General features: G+C 33.9%; 1 protein-coding gene across 1 annotated transcript in view; it reads left to right on the forward strand.

Moving 5' to 3' along the window:
* Positions 1–18,658, forward strand: part of DLGAP1 (DLG associated protein 1) — a 284,261-nt gene that overhangs the window by 101,089 nt on the left and 164,514 nt on the right. The window contains exon 2 of the mRNA XM_026699154.2: positions 1,384–1,453. The gene's annotated coding sequence lies outside the window, so the exon portion shown is untranslated. The remainder of the gene's footprint in view (positions 1–1,383; positions 1,454–18,658) is intronic.

Genomic DNA, 18,658 nt, shown 5'->3' on the forward strand with positions numbered 1-18,658 from the left:
CAACCTTTTGGACCTCAGGGAACACCAAACTCATAATTTTAGATCCCAGGGACCACTAACTGGTTCTGTGGGCATGGCCTAATTTGTGAAGTGGTCATGTGACTGGCTGTGCATGGTTTGTATGTAAATATATAAATATTTGTATAAATATTGAATTTTTTATAAAAAAGAGCAACTTTTACCCAAAATCAGGCAAAGCAGGCAAATTGAGTTGCTCACAGAATCATTCAGTGATCTATCTAGCTGCCACCAGCTAGCTCAGTCTCTCAAATTTGCTTGCCATGAGTCTGAACTGAATTTGCTTGCAAGCAAACCTTCAGTCCTAAGAAAGGTTCAGCTGTACTTCGGCCGAAGATCTAAAGACTAGCTAGAAAGCAAGAAATCCAACCATTTCCTTCTTCCTAGCTAATCTAAATCTCCTGGCACAGGAGAACAGATGCTGGTAGGAAAAAGGAAAAATAGCAATTTAGTAGGCAAGTTTGCCCGGTAAGGAGTGAGTGGGCGGGGAGGCTTCCCGCGGGCCATGTGGGTGGTGCAGCCTTGTGTTCCTGCACAGCCTGGACTAATTGCTTTGGAGGGGTGCTCTGGGGGTGAGATTTCTCTGCAGCCCACCAAAATTCTTTTGCGGCCCACCGTTGGCAATCACTGACCTATAGCTCTCATTTTAGCTTAGTATCACATAAAATTTTAATAAGTTTACAGCCTCAAACTTGTTCTGACTTGAAGTTTATTTAGTGCAATAACGACCAGATATAAAAGAATATCAAATATTATCTGTTCCCTCCCCCCACTTTCCATTGGTATTTAGAATAGCTAAGCTATATTAATTGTTGTTGTCTAAATGGATTGTATTCTTTTTCTTTAATGGCAAGAAAGTTTTAGCTTTGGTTTTATTATTTGTTTTTCTTAACTGCATTGGAATAGCTCTGTTATGGCCTGTGAGGTGAAACACTATCAGGTTTAAGATACATAGGCAACTTATAAGAAAAACACTAGGGGAAAGAATGATTATTTTCTGTATAAAAATAGTACCCTCATAATTATGTGAACTTTAAGGATATTGAAATAGATGTAAGTAAATTATAGCATTAAAGAAAGCAAGTTTCTATCATGAGTCATGCTGACCAGCAGAGTTGGTTACTGATAAAAAAAATTGGCTTGGCTGCAAAAGGCTATTCTGATCCTATTAATTATATAGAAGAACAATCAAATGCATATGTTTAAAACAGAAGATATGTAGATATAGAGACATACATGTATGATATGTGGAAAGCAGAATCATCATTCTTGAAGTGCTATTTAAGACAGAATAAATAACTTTTGGAATATCATATGTTATATTACAACCAACCCAGTTTAACTATTATTTTGTTTACATTCCAGAACAGACAAGAATCAAACACTCCAAGTGATGGATTTCTTCCTCTCAATGTTCTATAGTTGACTACAAGAGGTATGGAATATAAATACTTGATTTATTTATGTAATTGCCTTTCTTTGCTCAGAAATGCAACAGCATTTTCTGCATAGAAATGTTCAGAAAATAAAAAATGTAAACATGTTTTTGATCCAAAACTCATTTCATTCAACATTGATTGACACTTCTCTTCTGTATTGAATGTTATTAATTTACCCATCCCTAAATCAAGTTATCTAGTTTCATTTTTAGTTGCTTCAGGTATAGTTATAATATAATAAATAACTAGCTTGATGCAGTTGACAGAAAGGTTGATTCCTAACTGTGAAGAAATGCTCAATGTGCCTCTAATTTTTTTAATTGGTTTACCGTGATGCTGATTCATTGCTGCAGCTCATAATACATAGTGAAATGGGATTCATTTGTACTATATCACTGGTACTTACTTACTGGTAGAGTAGCTCATAGACTTATACATTCTTCAAATATTATTGTTGGGTTTCTATATAAATAACATCCTTTGGAAACAAGGGCATTTTTACTGTATATGCATCTCACAAATAAAAACATCATATTAGATGTTTTGGACATCTTGCTTTATCTAGCATTAGGGATCTTTTTTGAAACTCTTAATCAGAGATACTATTTGACTATCAAAGAACATTCTTTATACTTATTGTTTTATATTCCTGTTTAACAATCCCCAATACTTAATTGACATCAAATATATTTTTATATTGATACAGCAACTGGCATAGATTATGGATAATATTCTTTAATATACAGATTAAAAAATTGAGATAGTAATTATAAATAGTTTAGATTGTTACTGAATCCAGTATGACTACTATTGATTCTAATGCTAAAGAATGATACCAAGTCACTTATCATGTCACTAGAAACCTATTGACTTTGATAATGGATCATAACATACTTTACAATGCTGTATATCATTCCATATGCAGCTTAGGTAACATGAGTGTCTCCCTTCCACTGTCCTGCCATCAAATATACATATTCTCGATATGTGGGCAATACGTGGTTTTAAATATCACATACCATACAGGATTAGTTGCCATGGAGAGACCATTTTCAGGAGCTGCTAATTATGGCAACTGCATTTGTATTCTACTGTATGTTAAACATGTCCTCCACAAGACTTACACATGCACAAATCAGATGCAAAGTGAAGATTATTTGTTCAAAATTTTAATAAACAGTATTTTTCCCCACCCCACCCCCTTTTAGGTTTCTCTCTTGCTATTTTATCTCTTGTCTTTCTTCCTGCTGTTTTTATTTTAGATTATTTTAATTGCATTTTTCATCTGATTTTGCTATAGCTATATTTTAAAAGCTGTTATAGCTTTCTGTATCTTTATATAATATACTTCAAAAGCAGTTGTACAAATTCCTAATTGTTTAAATAAATAAAAACTAAATAAAAAATCCATTGCATTAGAAATATTTCATGCACAATATTTTGTCATAAATTAAATGTGCTTAACAATTATATTAATTGTTAAGATATAGCACTTTATTCTTCTGGAATAATAAAGTCTCTCTTGAATCAATTTGGTGACCATAGATGCCCAGGAAACAATGGGAGGAGGAGGGAAACAAGGAAGAATTGAAAAATTCTGTCCCTGATGTACATGCCAGAAGTATTTTAATTCAATTATGAAAAAGTGAACTTTGTGTTGTGATGTTGCAACACACATTTGATCATTTCGGCATTGTGGTTTGTTAATGGATTCTTATGCTGAAAATAACTGGATTATATCCATGTTGCTTTCTTGGCAACAATATAAAAATGGTTTATCATTTTTTTCTGGGAGTTTTGGTTTCTTTATCTATTTTTGTATTTTTAATATAGTTGACTGTCTTGAGATTTCCTAATAAATTCCTGTCCAAACCTTCTGTTTTTAAGCTTGCTTTTTGGTTCCATTTTCTGTAGGAAGGATAAATAATTAATATATACTGGCATCATTAAAATTCCCAACTGACATATAGATATACATGCTGGAAATTATATGAATAGTTCAAAATATGATATGTTTCATGGCAATGCACAACAAAAGAGGTTTTACTCAATGTAATGAAGAATCTTGTCAAGAAAATTTAAGGAACAGCTTTAAAAACAAGATTACATTTTGTTTTAAATAAGTGATTTATTTTGTCAGAAAAGTTCCATTAACAAAATGGGTTTGCTTTTGTCTTCTTTTGAAACCAATATCCGTTCTGGACTCAGTAGCATGCAGTGGTTTGGACAAGATTCCACTAAATACATACTACTGTAATAATTGGGAGACAATGGGTATTTTCACTTACTGAAAGTGCTAGTTACTTGAATACAGAAATATCTATGCATCACTTTTACATGTATTGCCTTAATTATTCAGTAAAGGTAGGCATAATCAAGATTTGATTTGTATACAATTTTTATTGGTAAAACTGAGACATAGTCTCAGACATATGCTACTTACACTAATCTTTCTAGTATATTTGCTAATTAATTTCTTCCTTTTTTAGTGAAGATATTTATTCATTATCAGGTGCATAGCTATTTTTCCTGTTAAGAAACTATACATAAATGTATACAAAAAAGCAAATGGGAAATAAATAGTTTGGCCTTTTTTTCACATTTTGGAAGATTTTCTTTTTGGGGCTTTCAGAAGGCCACATGGATTCTGAATTTACAAGAATGACCAACTCAGAGTTTAGGAAAAAAAAAAAAAAGTATATGGCCAACTGGTTTAACATATAGGCCAGTGGTGCCTAACCTTTTGGGGCTCCTGTGCCAAAAATTGTGCACGCACTTGCATGTGTGCACTCACGTGCCAGCACCCAGAAGGCAATGCACATGCCCCCCCCATACTTCCTACGCATGCGCATGTAATACCCACCCACCCACGCTACCCCCTTACCTGCACTGAGCCTCACAGCTGGTTTTCAGCCAGTTTGAGGCGCTTTCGACCTCCCAAAGGCTTGAGGAAGGCTTCTGCAGGCTTTGCAGGCTGAAAACTAGCCCTGTTTCATCACTTCTGGTATTTTCGGAAAAACAAAATGACAAAATGGGGTTAGTTTTCGGCCTGCAAAGCCTGCAGAAGCCTTCCTCAAGCCGGCCTAAAATCAGCTGTGAGGTGCGCATATGCCCAGTGAGGTAAGTTTGCCTGCTGCTTGCGTGCCAGCACAAATGGCTCTGCATGTCACCTGTAGCAAGCGTGCCATAGGTTCGCCATCATGGATATAGGCATTTAATTTTGTCAGTTTTATATTTCATGTTAATATTTGTTGATTTCCTAGAATCACACATCTGTCTAAAAGTTATAATTCCAAATAGAAATTTAAAAGCTGAAAAATTCTATAGGCCTCAGATCTGATTTTAAGTAATTACTAAGACAAGCTTGTTATATTGTTCAAAAGCAGCTGCCAGGCCTAAAGTTCTCACAAAGCCCCTTTCAAGATGTTAGACTGTATAAAATTACATTGATGTGGCAGCTGCTAATTTAGTGCTGGGTAGAAAGTCTTTCCCATCTGTTCACTATTGCAAGTTTTAAAAGGTTTCTTTTTTCTTTTCATGTCATCTCTTTCCCCATTTTGTATATATTTAAATTATTTTTATGTTTTTTAGGTTTAAATGACAATTCTTAAATGCTGGATTACACTTTCAAGATTATGAATGTGAATGTTTTTATTTAAATTAGAATGATTGATATGAGGATAAAGAGTTTGTTGTACATGCATTGTTTTTCTAGAACTAACTTATTTCGGTGACTTAAATGAGAGACCTTTAAAAGTTTTATTAAGTCAAAAATGTTTATGTGACAGAAAGAGAGATTACAAATGATTTAGATGATTGTTACCTAATTAGTTATTTTTCTTAAAATATATATAGAAGGAAATTAAATACAACTTTTTGGGTGCTCCTACTCTCATATTATTCAGAGAAGAAAGGTGCCCCTGGCTTAGAAAAAATATTGCGTAATCCTAATCTGAACAATCATTTTAAATTATTAATCAATTTATATTTGATGTGAAAAAATAGATTTAGAAAATTGTTTCCATAAAGTAATTTGAACTTATTCCCCAAATAAAAAATAATTCTTTTCTAAAGTCCATCCAGTTGTCACAATTTACATCATTAGCACAATTATATAATTATGCCAGTGACAGAAATCAGTGTAATAAAGTTAATTATATAACTATGATATCAATTATGTAAATTAAGACTTAACAGTCATTCTCATGGTTGTTCCAAAGGTGCTTTTTCAAGAGGCAACTGGACTTTCTGGTTTTTCTTTGATGACATTTAGCTTCTCATCCAGAGCTTAAGAAAATTCTTGGATGAGAAGCGAAACATCTCTAAAGAAAAACCAGAAAGTCCAGTTGTCTCTTCAAAAAGCATCTTTGTGATTTAACATACACATTTTGTCTCAAAATGTCTGCTAAATTAAAATATTATTGCATATAAAATTTCTCAATCTCAATAATTCTCAGTAATCAAAAAGCAAAAAATACAGTAATTTTTTTTCATCTGTCACTAGGAAAGAGGTGCAGTGACTCAGTGCCTTAATGACCTAGAAATGGTTTTTGTTCCAGTAGTTTGAGTCCTAACAATTCAAAAGCATGTTCTATGCAAGTAGATAAAATAGGTATGGGAAGGGGATGAGTTGCTGCTCTGTGCAGGCAGTCAGTTTCCTGCCCTCTGAATCCTGTGAGGCAACCCTGGGGAGGAAGGGGGCCTTTGTCTTTTTTTCTGGTGAGAAACCAGCTCAACCCCTTGTGGCACACCATGAGAAGGTGCAAGTGTTTCCTACTACAGAGTTAGCAATTTGAAAGCCAAACTACTATTCAGCAATTGCACTGTAATCTCCTGACTAATGTCACAATATGGTCGTCAACATCATCATCATCATCATCATTAATCATCATCGTCATCATCATCATCATCACACTAGGAAAATAATCAGTGGGACAGTTTGTTTTGGGAAAGCATTTCAAAGCTGGGTTAATTTTGCTGAAAATTTCTTGGACATTTGTTTCATATTCAAATATAAAATAAAACATATCTAAAAACACAAATGAATGTTTTCTCAATTCATTGACTTCCTAGACATCTGTGTAGTTAAGGTTTTATTATAAGTGAAGAATCTGACTTTTATTTCCCCATTATAATATATCGAGAAGTTCTTTGAAGTTAAATCACTCAAATGAATATCAAGATATATACATTACATTGAAGCCAGTATCTTTATGATACATTAAAAAAAAGGAGTCTAGTTTTTTAAAGTATTATTTCTGACTATTAATGCCATGGCTGCTCTGTTTTAGATATTTTGGGATTCTGATTATACATGACATCTGATTGACAAACTAATCATATTATTCTATAGATTTTTGAAGCTCATACACTACAGAGTGGCTATCTGTCATCATAAAAAGCCATATATCACCATCAGAATTAAATTATACTGATGAGATTGCTTCAGTTACAAAGTAGCTATTTTTCATGAGCTATCCATGTTGGCAAGGGGATAGAGCATCATGTATTTGAAGCAAATTGCTACTGATGTCTGCTGAATATTCCTTGTGTGCCTTGGGCCCACAAGCAACCATTAAAAGGTCACTTGATGAATTTAAACTAGAAAAATATTAATATCATGCACTTGTTTTATGAAAAATAACTTCAGTATCTGTGCCATGTAACTGTAAAAGTCCAAGAATGTGCAAACTTAGCCTAGATTTATGAAATTGTATGGTATGAACTAGTAATATAATTTTAAGGCAGTTTCAAAGAAGTCATTTTGCAGATTTTTCAATTAGATATAGTTTTATATAATATAATTTTCTTGGCTATTTTATCTATTCATTGAATAAAGGAAGAAGGTGTGTAGGAGAGGTTAGGAGTCAGTGGGGAATTCTTTCAGTGGAGGTACATAAATAGTGGAATTCCCCCAAGAATTAATACTGGGGCTATGGCCTTTCATCTGATTCATCAAGTGATACAGAACTACGATTGACTAATGTGCCTACCAGATGTGTGATTGCATCACACTGTGGGCTGTAGTTAAAAATAAATGAGACATGGTAGAATCTCTAAAGGATACATCTAGTCTACAGAAACAGAAATTCAAACTGAGTATGTGATTAGAAGTAAGTTTAAATTAATTCATCTGGCACCATAATTAGCTTTAACTACATACATCTTCCTTTTTTCATAAAACTTTTAAGTTATAAGAAGAATAAGAACTACAACAAACTAAGTTAGAACAGAAAAAGTGAAAAAGACACCAATTGGAAAAAAGCTAAAATTGCAATTAAAAAAGAAAATAGAAGAAAGATCTGTCAATTTCATTAATCATTTCTTCATAGTGGATAGTGCTGAATCTTTCCATCTTTTGCAAGCAATAATCTTGCTCCAGTAATCATGAAATAATCTTCCATTACTTCTAACATATCCATCAACCCTAAATGGAATAGTCCTGGTTTTAATTGAATATTAATCCATAAAATTCTCTGATTCAATGTATGTATTTCAGTCCATTTTTCTTAGCTGTTTTAGATATCTAAAAAGCATGATGGAGTGTCCTTTCAGGTTGTTCATATTACTAAAATGTATTCTTCCATAAATTGGTATTGACTGAGAAGAAATTGTGAAGTGAAATGCTGAATAGTAAAATGAAACTTGACCGCTATGAAAAATCTGAAAAACATGTGGATTACTGGGTAGAACTAAATATGATATTGTTATTTCCTATATGTTATTTGCTGTATCACATAAAATGCTAAAACAAGAGTCTTCGTTCAATAAACAGTATATACTTGATGGTGCATGGTGGATGGCTTCCATTTGTTTCTTTGTACCAGTAGAAAAACTAGAATGTTAAGAAATATTGAGAATTGCTATTAATTGGTGTCAATTATTGAAAGTTTTATAGGATATATTTAACCCTTACATGGATTACTCTCATGGTTTACCTGTAAATAATTAATATGAATTTACATATATTATGAAATTGGTTTGTGGTTGCTTTCTGGTAAGTTTCCTTGCCAATGTGAAGGAATATTTGTCTGTCTACATGGTCTCTCTCTCTCTCTCTCTCTCTCTCTCTCTCTCTCTCTCTCTCTCTGTGTGTGTGTGTGTGTGTGTGTATGTGTGTGTATGTGTGTATAGTATGTATATACAATATATTTATACATGTCTGTATATGCACACATACACATTATAAAACATTATTTGCTTTATTTTATCTTCATTGGCTGGAAATATTCAACATATTTGAAGAGTGGAGGAGTGACATATTTTTGTGCATTCATTTGTAACTAGATTATTTTGATTGGGAGACATGTTTTGCTTTTGTTTCAAGAGGAACAGAAGACAAATGAAATGGTAAATTAATTTTTCCCTTTAAACTTTAGCCCTGCTGTGCAAATAGCAGATTGGACAAATACCTATGACAGGAAACCATCTGGTTTCTTATTAAATGATTTCTTTCCTCCAGCTGTTCTATTTTATCACTTTAGAGATATTAGATATTAAAACGGCACATATTCACTAAATTGTTATATAATTGTTTCTGACTATTAATATTCAGATCACTTCCCATCCCTTAAATCTTCATCATTAGATTTCAAGAATTCTTAATAAACGAACTGTATTTTGTGGTGATTATTTGTAATTATTTGTACATTAATCACAATCTTCTGAATTCTGCTTTGTGTGTCTATTGAAAAGATGCAATTCTTTGAAATATATCATTATCAAAATATAATGAAAATTTAAGCAAGCCAGTGAGAAAAAAATGTGATAAAATAAAGCCTATACAGTTTCCCTTTTTAATTTTGGAAAAGCTTGAATAGTTTCTGAATATGAACAGAACTTAGTATTTTAAATAGAAAGCATACATTAAGTAGGGTAACAACCCCATAGAGAAATTGCTGGTGTTGATTGTGGGATAGATGATCATTACAGAATGGAATCTTGCATAACTGTGTGAGAGTAGGCTGTGGAGTGCATGTTAAGAAACAGAAAATAACAATAATCAGCATCTGTTGCATACAGTCTTTGAATGTGGACTGTGAAGAAAAGAATGAAAATTTGGCTGATTGCTTAGAGCCAGTTTCATCAAGATCTAATTGGAAGGGCCACTCCTAAAAAAAGTCCTTCTGGAATATCCCTCTATATTCTCCCCCAGCAATATCTTACAGAACCAAATACTTTAGGATAGTAGATTGGCCAATACATTTCACCCCAAACTTCTCCTTCCAGAGAAGTTAAATGGCATTGTTCCTCAGATTCAAATTTTAGCTGGTAGATTTTTTGAATAGCAGTTCAACTTAAATTTGCTTTGAGAAAACTTAATCATGATAGTGTTTCAAATATATATAATAAAACACCTGTTCATTCAGTGGATCTCCTCTGCCAACAAAATATAAAATGGAATGGCAGTTGGAAGAAGATATTCACTAAAAATAGCAAAGGAAGGCTGCACTTTATGTGTATTTTTTCCAATTTATGCCAACCCTAGAATTAATAAAAATAATTTATCTCACTAATTTCAAAACATAACTACTGTCCCATTTAATATGCCACAAAAAGAGTATGAGATGTAATTAAGCACCAATCAAGGCAACCAATCATCACAGATAGAGTGAGGCCATTAGTTGGAGGTGTTTGTTATGGATTTATATGTTTCAGATCTTGTATTATTTTTGTTTACAGTATGTATCTGAGTTTTTATAATCAACAAACAATGAAGCATATAGTTTATATTATCATTTCTGTTTTAAAGGTACATGAGATTATTTAGCCGAATTTCGATCACTTCACACTATAACTGTATAATTGCAATGACTAAAATGATCTAATCTTTGCATGTCCAACAACCTGAGTTGTTTTAAAAATAAAATCACTAGTGGCTTATTCTCTTGAAATATTCGTTAGCGTTCATATCGGAAGCACCAAGGTGCTTCTGGATTGAAAGGATTAGCTGCTGACATCACCATTGCCCCGGGACACCTACTTGGGAATTCCTTTCATGTCCTGATTAATGTGCCCACCAAAGTGGTACCTATCTATCTATTTGCAATTGCATCGTTTTGAACTTCTAGATTGGATTGAATGATGGGATCTCACCTTGTCACACATCAGCGCTCAAGTCTCGAATCCGAGCTTGCTGATTGTCAACCCAGCACCCTAACCACATGAGGAAAAACCATGTGATACCTTGCAATATTTAAATTTATTGATTAAGACTGCCTTGAACCGAGCTAGAGATAGCAGTAGCACTTAGGCTTATATACCACTTTACAGTGCTTGGCAGTCCTCTCTAAGTGGTTTGCAGAGTCAGCATATTGCCCCAACAATTTGGTGCCTTATTTTACCCACCTCAAAAGGATGGAAGGGTAAGTCAACCTGGAGCCTGGTGAGATTTGAACTGCCAAATCGCAGGTAGCCAGGAGTCAGCAGAAGTAGCATGCAGAACAGCATCTAACCACTACGCAACTGCAGTTCATCCATGGCATATCGTATGAGGTTTCTAGAGAGGTGTGAAAAACAATCCCAAGTCTCCTTGATTGATTGGAGTTCTGTATTCAGATATTTCAGCTTGCTTGCATTTACACAAATATAGCTGGATGACGTCATTCCCAGATAGGAGAGAGGAAAGTAATTGTTGATTGCTGAAGGGAAAAATTCAAAGAGAAAAATAGTTTCACTATTGCTTAAAATAAATATATTTACTTCTGGCTAGGGACTTATTATATACATAGCCTTTATTTTTGCATTGTTAGATTATTATGAAGATTTCCTTCTATTTGACCTATCAGTGGCAGTCATTGATGAATGGTTGCGGTTTAATAGGGCACTTTTTTCTGGCACAGTTCATTCTTTTTGACAGTTGTTAGGATAAATGCCAGCTAAACAAGTATAAATGTTTCATCAGCATTATTCAGATGCAGAGGAAAAAGCCCCTTGGTAACACAGTGCATTTTAATAACCAGTTGTTAACTTACAAGCCTGACAAATATACATTCTTTATTCATTGTAAAAGAGGAGTGGCAGGATATACAAGTACTGGTTAAGAAAAGATGCCCATTTCTCTGTGTTCAATGGCATTAATTGTAACCTTCCTTTTAGATCTTTCTGAAAGGTATAAGGGCAAATAGATGACTCTTCTGTGAAAATCCTGCAACCATTTTTAAAGTATCTTTCTCATGCATAATTTTTCTCAGGTCTTTCTTGGAAGAGTAAATTGTAGGATACAATTTTGTACAAAACAGAAGATTTGATATGAAGGTTTTGTTTAAGGCTGTAATGGTAATCTTGCCAAAGAAATATTCTGAAATTCAAACGGTCATTTCTGTGGTTCCACAGATGAATATATAATCTGCAGTGATTTCAAGCACACTGTAATAATGACATTTAGTGACCATTGATACATCACTCTAAAAATCTATTTAGTCAGTTGTCTTTTTAAGACAGCTATGGAAATCATTAATCAAGGCAACTGGAATTCAGAATTTAGGATATTTGTATAGTTGTTTACATACCTATAAATCACATGAATTTTCCTAATTATAAGTTTAAAGCCAGCTAAAAACTATATTTTACAATGGTGATTTCCGTATATCGGTAATTTTCATTAGGTTGGTCGTTTAATCCCAGTGTACTTTTTGTAATGCAATGTGTGTGTTTGGTAAGGGCACATGGACCTGGAAGCAAAAAGGTATCCATTGACCTTGGGACAATTACTCTTTCTCAGTCTTACAAAATGGGGCAGTGGCAAGCTATTTCCAAAATCTTGCCAAGAAAATGGTATGGATTAATCCAGGTAGTCCCAGGAATCATTGACTCAAACATGCCAAAACAAAAAACAACCTTAATAGGAAAAATCTTTTTTTTTCCCTGAGTCATTTCACTTTATTACATCACCATACTTGATCTCTCCTTGCAGTCCCAATATGTGTGATGACCTGGGCGTGGCACAAAGGCAACACAGTCAGATAATCTGTAGGTGTCCCTTTATTTAATCAAAAAAACTGTAAGCCCAATCATGACAAAATGAGGTAATTGATCCCGTAGGGCAGGAGCAATAATTCTAGATGTGAAGGCACGGCAATAACTCAACATGGCTGGGAAGATGCCAGGAACACAGATAACCAAAGTCAACACAAGATAAACTCATGTTTGCTCCCAGAAGTTGTTGCACTCAGCATGCATTTCTTTTAAACTCTCTTCCCAGCTGTGGCTACTAAAGGGAATCAGGGCCCTTTCTTCCCCCATAAGCCATGCAACCCGCGTTGCTCTCTTCTCCATTCCTCCCTGCATGCCCTAGGATGAAGAGGGAATGGGCCTGGATCTTCTTCTGAACTCCCTCTCCCTTGTTCTACCTCTTCTCTGTTCTGCCCAGCCAGACTTTGCCCTTCCCCAGTTTCCTCCACAGCCAATGGAGCCACACTCCCACTCCCTGTCAGCTGTATGTCTTCCTCCTTGGATTGAGACTCCAATAGGGGCATGACATTATGTAAGTGAACTATCCATTATTAATTGAGGTTATTCTAGTCTTAATAGGCAAGAAGCAGTCAATGTTTAATATGACTACTAATCAGGTACTAATAAGTGGAATGAAAAGGTTAATTTATCTTAGATAATTAATAGAATATGATAGAATGTACTCATTTTTATGGAAATCATATCATGTAAAAAGTCATGCAGAAAGTAGATTTTCTTAAGGATAGGACAATAAATAAAATCTAAACCCATGGTATATTACATTATTAATCTGTGGTTTTATGTGCTATGCTAGAAGCTATTCTATTTGGAAATATGAAGTTCTATAAATCCATGTTAAAAATTACTTGTAACATAGGAAAAAAAACCATGCTTTTTATTATTTGATGTACATGATCAATCTTTTGTTTATATTTGCATTTTATATAAAATACTGTTTAAGAAGGGCTTTTGCCCAAATAAAACCTAAATTTTATTGTCGATGTTTATATGTAATTAGGAATTCAGACTATGGATAAAGGGTGTTCTCATGTTGGTCTTTCAATTATGGAAAATTATTGTCTCAAGGGTGACAGATTGCAGTCAACCAGTTTATTCAATGTTGAATCTGTGAGCAATTATGGACTTTGGTGCTGAATGCTTATCCTATTTTGCATGAACTTGCTATCAAGTAAAGAAGATTCAAATATTGCCAATAGGAAACCTTCTGCCAAAATTGCTTTCTGTCAAAAGCATAGTTGTACCATAATCAGAATAAAACCTGCTAAAAATGTTACTTTGTAACCTAGTTATCAACCCACTTCTTTGAAACTGACACAATGTATCAAGTTTTTCATCTGAACTAAACTGGAAAAACTAGGAAAATTGGATTAAAAAGGTTTTCCATTTATTTGGGAACAATAAAAATATTAATGAACTTCTTTTAAATGAAAATTAGGCCTTGCAAAGCTGTAGGTAAAGATAAATGATATTTTCAAGAATTTTTTTCTTATTTTTATATGAAAGTTCAAGACCCAAGCAAAATATCTGAGTTCACCATGTTTCAAGCTCTTGATTCTAAGCCACATAAATCAAATCTAAATATTGATAACAGGCAAGCAGTAGCTTTCAATTGCACATATTCTTAGAAGTGTGCATAAAAAATTATTTATTTTGAATAAAAATATGTCATGAAAAAGGACAATCTCTTTTAACATTTAAACTTTTGCTATTTATATTGGACTTATCATTGTGCATGTTTTCTGAATGTGGGTATCATTGCAATTGCTCTCAGTTGGCACAGTGGTTAGAATGCTATATTGCAGGCAAACTCTGCCCACAGCCTGGAGTTCAATCCTGACGAGCTCAAGGTTAATTCAGCCTTCCATCCCTCTGAGATCAGTAAAATTGGGTCCCAGATTGTTGGGAGCAAGATGCTGACATTGTAAACTGCCCAGAGTGTGCTATAAAACAGTTTGGGGTGGTATATAAATCTAAGTGCTACTGCTGTTGCTATTGCTATTGCAGAACCATAGGGGATAGACTCAGTTTGTGATGAGAGCTTGAATATGTTTATCAAAATTGAATGTGATGGATATGCCTTAATCAGAAGGGCAGAGCATATTGACATGAAGAATTATGTCAGTTTAACTTCTTAATTAGAGAAAAACTAAAGGAGGAGGGACAGGACTTGCCTAGTTGTTAATTACTTTGCATGAGCATTATTCATACAAATGCAAATCCTGAAGAAAATTAAGAGAAATAATTAAAAGCATTGGTTTTTATTGGGTATGCTGGATTTCATATTTTAGAGGTGATATAGTTGCATATATCAAAGCAGAGAACGTTTTTAGAGAAATACTGCATTGATTTTTTGGAAGAAGTATTGCAGACATTTAAAAAATTATCCAAAGAAGAATACCAGACATCCATCTGAGTCTGAAAAATGTTGCAGCTCTTTTAACAGGCATATTATGTCAATTCCATAAACCAACCACATTTTTTTCCTTTCAAGCTTATACTGATGCTTGAAAAATATCAAATTGTCAATGAATAGCAGAAAAATGATTGTAGAAAATCCAAAATATTTCTTCCAAATAATTTTTAAAATAGGTATAGCCCTAATGGATAAATTGTGAAATACCAACAGTTACTTTATTTCTACCAAGCCAATAGCACCCTCTGGGGAATAAAAATTGCTGGAAACAAATAATTTTTGAATAATCTAGACAAAACCACATTACTTTATACATAAAGAATATGACTTTAAGTAAGGAGATCAATCAGAAACTCATATAAACAATACATTTAAACAATTCATTACTTTTGGACAAATCACTTTTGTTTACATATTACCTGTAATCTAGAGTCTAGATTAAATTATATATTTAGAAATTACATAATCTGGAATCTTGCCTCATTTATAGCTTGAATGGCTTGGCTGAAAGGTAGCTACTATTGAATTCATTTTTTAAAAATCAATGTCCACCACTGCTATACAGTTAGTCTTAGACTTAACGACCACAATTATGCTCAGAATTTCTGTTGCTAAGTAAGACAGTTGTTAAGTAAGTTTTGCCTCATTTAACAACCTTTCTTATGCAGTTGTTGAGTGTATCACTGCAACTGTTAAGTTAGTAAAACAGCTGTTAAGTGAATCTGATTTCTCCATTGACTTTGCTTTTCAGAAGGTTGCAAAAGGTGATCACATAACCTCAGGACACTGCAACCATCATAAATGTGAACCAGGTGCCAAGCATCCAAATGTTGATCATGTAACCATGGGATGCTGAAATGGTTATATGAAAAATGGTCATAAGCCACTTTTTCAGTGCCATTGCAACTTCAAATGGTCACTAAATGAATGGTTGTAAGTCAAGGAATATAGCATTAGCAATAGCATTTAGACTTATATACTGCTTCACGGGGCTTTACAGCCCCTTTTAAGTGGTTTCAGAGTCGGCATATTGCCCCCAACAATCTGGGTCCTCATTTTACCAACCTTGGAAGGATGGAAGGTTGAGTCAACCTTGAGCCAGTGAGACTCAAACTGTCAAACTGCTGGCAGCCGGTGATCAGCAGAAGTCGTCTGCAGTACTGCATTCTAACCACTGCGCCACTGCAACTACCTTTATTTATTTGCATTATCAGAACCAAAAATAACTGAAACCTATCTCACTTAAAGATTGAGAACAAGATGAAAGTTAGGTAAACATTGCAAGAAAAGTGGAGTGATGTTGATTAATCATGTTTGTGTTGTGCATAGCTGCATGATGTAAAGCAGTGATGGAATGCTACTGGTTAGGCCTGGTTCTCTACACCACCCTGCTGTTGGGCCCACCTACCCTCCTGGGCTGCCATACTCACCTTTATCTTCTGCTTTTGAAGCGCAGCTGCTTTGAGCGGCACAGAAGAGTGCCACGCAGCAGCTGCTGAAGCAACTGGGATTGTGCAGGCTTACAGGAGCTGAGTTGGAATGCCTCTGCACCTGCACAAACACCTCTGCACCTGTGCAAAGTGCGTGTTTGGCATGCATGTGCACACAAAGTGCCCACCGAGCCACGCCCACCAAACCTGTGGTAAAAGTTTTTGAATGTAAAGTATATCACTCACTATGTTGATGGTTGTAAAATCATATTTCAACCAATTCTAGTAGTAATCCCTATAATTTCATTTAACTAAATGTTCAGCATGAAATGTGGCATAAAAATACTTAATGTTCAAAATGAAATTTCATGCTTGCTTAGAGAAATTGTTCATTTTTTCCTTTTCTTCCAATATCCAAACTTGTACCATTCTTTCCATTTTCTACTGCATATTTTATTTTATTTCCAATTGAAGTTTTTTGCATCTACAGTAGATCTTTCTATTTTCTCTGAACTTCTCTTTAAATTCAGCTTATTTGTTACAGTATCATACTAATCTCTGATATTCAGAAATTATTCAGTTTAATTACAGAAATCAACATCCTCTCTTTTACAAAGAAGGTGTTTCTTTAAGGAAAAGGAAACAATTTTACATTACTTTTTGTTTATAGCTTCTGTTTAATTTGCCATTCTTTACCCTCAAGGCAAAGTCCTACTTCTGTTTGCTTCAGTAAATTTCTATAACATTTAGAGAAAACAAACTACACACATAAAAATTGCAATCACAGAAGACTTTATGTGCAAACAATTGTTACTCTTTTTACTATCTTTAGGGGTACTTTTGCTTAAAAACACTGTATATTCTTAATGCATTTGAAGCCCCTTTTTGTTAAAATATATGATCTATTGTACTTCCAACAATACAACCATGAAAATTCATTTCCATCAAAACACATTGCATGTCTAACTATGTTGAAAGAGGATTTCATAGTTTTTTAAAAAAATTGAAAGTGCTGTGAAAAATAAAGATATTATACAAGCACATAATTTTATTTCATAGCAGTTTGAGGGGGTGAAGATCAAAAAAGGGAAAATAAAAAATTCCTTATAAAATGTTTTAAAAATTATAACCAGAGCAACATAATCTCTGCTAATTAAAAAAAAAAATATTAGCAACATAGACTTTTTCCAAAAATACAAAGAATGTTAACTTTTCTTTGAAGTTCAGTATATTTTCCCAGTAAGAAATTGCTCTAAGAAACTAAGCATTATATATATATATATATATCCCAATTTTATTTCCTCACTGCCCTCAGTTGTATTACATGCTAGTATATTTTTGCCACTGCCACTGCTTTTTCTCTGCCTTGGGCAGGAATATGTTTTGGTCCACCCATAAAAATATTTTACAGCATTATGTATTGATTAAATGATGGCTTTCATCCTAAAAGGAAATATGAAACCATCACTGAGGTAAATAAAATTATATTAATGAAATATATGTCTTTTAATAGTCACAAAAAGTAGGAGGTTCGGTAAGTTTGACAACCACAGATAACAGATAATCAGAGTTGGAAAGGACCTTGTAGGTCATCTAGATCATCTAACCCCCTGCCAAGCAGGAGACCCTACACCATTTCTGACAAATGGCAGTCCAGTCTCTTCTTGAAAGTCTCAAGTGATGGCGCTCCCACAACTTCTGAGGGCAACTCTTGTTCCATTGTCAGAAAGTTCCTCCTTATTTCCAGATTAAATCTCTCCTTGTTCAGTTTCCATCCATTATTCTTTGTCTAGCCTTCTTTAGAAAATACCATAATGAGGGGTCCATCCGTAGTGCTCTCTGAGCTTGGTTGTATTCTTGCAGACCTTTCAGTACCCAAACTAGGTAACATTCAGCACTGATGCTTTATTACCCAAACTAGGTAACATCATCAGTGCTGGATGTTTGGTACTGAAAGGTCTGCAAGAATACAACTAAGCTCAGAGAGCACCAAGGTCCCCTTGTTTTAGTAAATGTCTGCATGAACTTTTTTTTTGTTTAATTGTATACAATTTTATTTATCCTTAGGGCCAGGAAAACCATGAATTTTTCTATTTTGTTTTAGATTTTTTTCTCTTACAACTATTAATTTGTAGAAATAAGACAGTTATAATAAAATAAGTTTCAAAAACACAGTTATTACTATATGTCAGTCCAAAGCTATATAACAAATTCATCCACATATGCAACAGCATACATGGATTCATATTTAACAAACACTATTTTTACATGCTGTTTATCATGTAATAGTGATAGTGATTTTAAGTTGGTGTTTTTTTATTGTTGCTGCTGTTTTTAATTTAAATCCTATAACTTCACTGTGACTGCCACACGCCTGAAAAGTC

This window comes from Pseudonaja textilis, chromosome 3 (genome assembly GCF_049901715.1).
Source record: "Pseudonaja textilis isolate UNSWEBS1 chromosome 3, rPseTex1.2, whole genome shotgun sequence".
NCBI lineage: Eukaryota > Metazoa > Chordata > Lepidosauria > Squamata > Elapidae > Pseudonaja > Pseudonaja textilis.